Genomic DNA, 5,537 nt, shown 5'->3' with positions numbered 1-5,537 from the left:
ATATACAGCCATTTTCATTTTTGTCAACATTCATTTTTTGTAACAAACCATCTGTTACTCACTACTCTTTTACCAGCATTTCCACTGAGAAATTGAGCCATTTTATCATTTTAGTAAACATCCTACCATGCTGTACAACTTCATATAATTGGAGGAGGGGTGCCATTTATGTATATCATAAATATTAAACATTTGCTCATTTTTCTGTTTAACTTCAAACACAATGACTGTTGTCTTTGATGCATTAATTTTCAGATCTGTGCACCTTGTTACATCATCTGAATTAATCTCACATTCATTGCAAATCAGTCAGAATCTAAGTCCACAAAATGACATCATCTAATGACAAAATATCCCTTCATGGAAAAGGAAAAGTATCCCTTATCAACTCACCTCTAATGTCATCGCTAGCATTCCTTATCGATCTATCTATCTATCTATCTATCTATCTATCTATCTATCTATCTATCTAGCGAGAAGATGAAACATTTTTTTCTTCTTCAAAAAAAGTTCCACTATTTGTTAAGCATTCCATACCCTTTGCATTCTTTACTTTGATCACATACTACTTCTATTATATTCAGTAACCATCCTTCTATTCATGCAAGACATTGCTTAATTTAATCCTCCTTACTTTATCATATTCTTTCTCTGGCTAATCTCATCTTTGGGGAGTGGGAAGAAATTAATGACAATGGGTATAGTAACCAGACTGAGAGTTGACAAAGAAGACATTGAAGTGGGTATCTATTGCCTTTTAGAATCAGCTATCAACAGTAAAGTAACCAGCATTCAAGAAATATACTGTAGAGTAGCACTATGAAGGACTTTGAAAAGATATTCAGATACTATGATTTGACCACTTACAAAGATCAGAATCGTTCAGGTAATGGTTTTCTTTGTGATGCTTTAATGAAAACAAAAGCTGAGCTTTTGTGGAAACAGAACAGAAAGAGTATTAATACTTTTGAACATTGGTGTTAGAAAAGTCTCTTGAGAATACCATGAATATCCAAGGAAACAAGCAAATGGATTCTAGAATAATTCATCCCAGAGCTCTCATTCAAGCATAAATTACCAGGATCCATATTTTGGACAGCTCCCTTGAGAGATCTGTAATGCTGGGAAAAGTAAAAGGATAGAGAAAGAGTATGACCAACAGCTAGGAGGATAGACTCAGTTACAATCACAATGAATGCACCACTGAGAGACCTAAAAGACTAGGCTGAGGACAGATCATACTAAAGAAAGTCTATTTATGTGGTTGTTAAAAATCACCACTGACTTGACAGATTACCTAATCAATCAGGTAATGCAAATGTCTTGGCAAGCAAAGAATTTAGGACTGTTTTTTTTAAGCCAGGCTGAGCCACCCAGTTTAATCAGGGGGGTAAAAAAAAATAGGAGGATAAATGAAATATAGCTAGAGATAGTCTTCCTAGCCCCAACCAACCCTGAATCCACTGTGCAGTATAGGCCTACTTTGTCTGCCTACTTTTATCTTAGCCATTCCTTGAACTTTTTCATCATATTCTTTGCAGCTGTTTTTTCCCCTTCTTTTTACCTATTATACTGTCTTAGTGTCATCTTCATTTTCTGCAGTAATGATTCTCTTATATGCTTTTTTTTCTTGCCCACAATCTCTTTCACATCATCATTCCACCAAGAATTCTTCCCTTGGCACTTTGTATCATAATTATTTTTTTACTCTGTTCCAAGCTGCTTCTACATTCTCTTTCCTTATATTCACTTTCAATTTATTTTGTTGGGAGATTAATCTATTAATCTTCTAATTGTTTTTCATACAAAAATCTTACTTTCTGCTCCCACAGTTGTTCTAATTACACCCTAGTTTCTTTTCCCTCTTTCCTTCTTTTCCCAATATGTATTGTTGACCTATAAATCCATTATAATTTTATATCCAGAGTTTAAAACAAAAATTGCATATAATTCTGTCATTTGCCAATTTGCCATTTATGTCAGTGGCAAGCAGGAAAGGAGTTGGAGAAAGGTCACCATGAAATTTATAGGACCTTATATTGCTAGTGTCATATATAGCCATCTGATGATAGCTAAATGGGAGATGGAGTCTGCATCAAGAAGTTTGAGAGAGGATGTCAAAGGACAATGGGATGTTTGTACTTACTGCAATAAGGCTGAAATGCTCTGATTTAAAACATACACAAAAATGGGATAGGAGATGTCACTGTTTTGGTTGATTCCTGCCTGCCTGCCTCCCTTCTTGTCTTGTCTTCTTTTCGTTCAAAGATACCAAGAAGCTGAATCCAGGCTGTTGCTAACACTCTATGGCTGACAAGCTTCACTGGTCTCTTTTATAGAAGCACTAGGAGGGATATGTGTCACTGTCTGATTAGGCAGTGACTGGTTGCCACTCTTTAATGTTGAATCTGAACTTATGTCAGCTACCACAGAGCTGTAACTGGTTACACCATTCTGCTTACGGGCATCCTGCTTGGTGTTAGGAGGCTGGGGCTGTGAGGTATTGGTCTGGTGGGTGGTGATGCCATAAGCTATGGGATGATAGGTGCACACTGTACTGAAGGGTTAGCTTTACTGCTTGCATTCCTGATGCAAGCTACAGCCCCATTGCTACTGGAGCCAGACCCAGTCCTCAGGGAGACAACGTGCTAGAGCTTCTGTCTATCAGATAGCATGGTGGGAAGTGCTGTGGAGGCTTTTTGAATAAATGTTTGCTGGACATAGGCTGACTTCACTGTTAATTGTACCATTTCTTATCGTTTTCAGAGTTCTCCATTGTGCAGTTAGCAAGGGTGGGTCAGATTGGGAAGCTGGATATGGTGGAAGTGAGCATGCTGCTGGATTGGTTAATCTTCCATGTGATTGTGACTGGATGCCCACGTGGCCAGTGAGAAGAGGCACAAAGACAGGGTCATCAGAGGAACCAGTTTTCCTCAAAATTGGGGTCCTGCAAGGAATATATGTAATATTCTACATCATCCTTGATCTTGCAAATGCAGTCCATGTTGATGGAGCCATTGTCCAACATATTCAGGATTGTATCTACCATCTGCATGTGGTACCAGTATTTCTCAATATGCTGCTTCATACCATCAATATGGTCTTGTTATTCTTGTCTCCCTCTTATGCATCTGGATAGGGAGTGACTCTCCTTTGCTTTCAAACTATTGCATGTTCAAGGTGTCAGTGATAGTGTTAGTCAGTTACTACCCAACTTTATCCTTTTCCTTCTGGGATGGGTTCACTTTTTGTGCCAGGCCCAACCACCCTTTAGAGTACGCATTTGTCTTAACTTCCAGTAATTTGAACCACTCCATTGTATGTCAACGAGTTTCTGGTTGACTATTAGTTGCCTTTTGTCCATAATTTCATTGGATGCAACGTATACCTTCATCTGGTCCCTCAGTCTCTGAAGCTTTTTAATCTTCTTTTTCAGAATCATATTTCTCTTTCTGATTGGCATTAGGAGCTTCTACCATATATCTTCAAATTACTGCACACTTTCTGATATATTTTGAGACACTGATCAATTTGACTTTGTAGCTTCCTCTTATCTGCCATGTCTCCTTCATTTTTCATACTTGACACTAGTGACCGCTAGGCACTTGCTATTTGCTGTCTCTCCAGCCAGATTCCTCTAAATCAGTCTTCACCAAGCAAGAACATTTGAGCTATCTTTCAGACAGCATGGACATTATTGTTCAAAAAGCCCCTTAAAATAATAAAGAAATAAAGAAATCACTTGAAAATGCATTAACATATTTTCTTTCAAATACATTACTATTTGATTTTTTAAAAATACAATTTAATAAGACAATGATGTGAGATGGACGTTCATGTGGCAGTAACATGGAAAGATTATTTTCCATACCACTTAACAGCTTTTTACAATGTCTCTGCAATGCATTTGTTAGTGATTTAGAAATATTAGATATAGTGATTGAATTCAGCAATTAAAAAGTGCTCGAGGAACTAGAATGTACCTGATGTGATTTGACTAGGGTATGATTTACCCTAGTAGTGTGAATAAAATGGGAAATTTGTATTATTTCAAGCTTGGAACAAAACAGCACAATTTGAATATTTTTCTTAGTACATTTTGAGTTTGTTAAATTATAGTGAAACAAAATCTGAAATAGCTAGAATGTTTTGGGTTCTTTCAGATCAAAAAGCAAAATGTTTACATTGTTATGGTTAGAGAAAACAATAGGAACTCAGTGTTAGGTAATCACTCCTACATTTTTTACACCAGAACCAAAACAGTTGGAGAGGTTGTAGTCCTTGTTACTTACTATCATCTAGACAAATTAACAAGAGTTAGCAAAAGATAGCATTTTGAAAACTTAAAATAATTGCATTAGAGTAAATAAAATGGAAGGATAGAGAGATGGAATTAGAATCCTTCCTTCAACACTTCTCAGTAGCCAGTCTGAGTCAGTTGGCTAAATAAACGTCCTGACTCAATTCCCACAGAGAAATGAGAACTGACTATCTGTATCCCCTACTGGCATGTACTTGAGCAGCTAGTATAGAAATAGAACCTTATATAGAAGGTTATAGAAATCTTCATTATATTTTTATATTACAGTCCTACATACACACATACACAAAATTAAAATTGTGTGGTAAAACTGGCTTAGAACTCTTGTATTACAAAACTGTACTGTAGCATACCATACCTAAAATAATATAACACAACAGGGGGGGGGGGAGTGTGTGGTATCACAAGCAAACAAATGTAGTGCCCAAGAAGGCAAAAACTAATTACTGCATACAGTCATGTGAAAAGAAAGTACACCCTCTTTGAGTTCAATGGTTTTATGTATCAGGACATAATAAAAATCATCTGGTCCTTAGCATTTCTCAAAAGTAGGTAAATACAACCTCAGACGAACAACAACACATGACATATTACACCATGTCATCATTTTACAAAAAGAAAGCCAAAATGGAGAAGTCATGTGTGAAAAACTAAGTACACCTTATGATTCAATAGCTTGTAGAACCACCTTTAGCAGCAATAACTTGAGATCATTGTTTTCTGTATGACTTCCTCAGTCTCTCACATCGTTGTGGAGGAATTTTGGCCCATTCTTCTTTACAACATTGCTTCAGTTCATTGAGGTTTGCAGGCATTTGTTTATGCACAGCTCTCTTGAGGTCCCACCACAGCATTTCAATTGGGTGGAGGTCTGGACTTTGACTGGGCCATTGCAACACCTTGATTCTTTTCTTTTTCAGCCATTCTGTTGTAGATGTGCTGGTGTGCTTGGGATCATTGTCCTGTTGCATGACCCAATGTCAGTCAAGCTTTACCTGTCGGGCAGATGGCCTCACATTGGACTCTAGAATACTTTGGTATACAGAGGAGTTCATGGTCGACTCAATGACTGCAAGGTGCCCAGGTCCTGTGGCTGCAAAACAGGCACAAATCATCACCTCTCCACCACCTTCCTTGATAATTGGTATGAGATGTTTGTGCTGATACACTGTGTTTGGTTTTTGCCAAACATGACACTGTGCATTATGGCCAAACA

General features: G+C 37.4%; 1 pseudogene; it reads right to left on the bottom strand.

Moving 5' to 3' along the window:
• Window positions 1-2,304: 2,304 nt before the first annotated feature.
• Window positions 2,305-3,561, bottom strand: LOC112540382 (CCR4-NOT transcription complex subunit 3 pseudogene; annotated as a pseudogene).
• Window positions 3,562-5,537: the final 1,976 nt, after the last annotated feature.

Source organism: Python bivittatus, unplaced genomic scaffold (assembly GCF_059951505.1).
Source record: "Python bivittatus isolate LINGU-HERP-01145 unplaced genomic scaffold, Pbiv_v1 ctg000350_np1212, whole genome shotgun sequence".
In the NCBI taxonomy this organism is placed as follows: domain Eukaryota; kingdom Metazoa; phylum Chordata; class Lepidosauria; order Squamata; family Pythonidae; genus Python; species Python bivittatus.
Note: the sequence above shows the minus strand (reverse complement) of the source record. Positions and strands in the feature narration are given on the sequence as shown.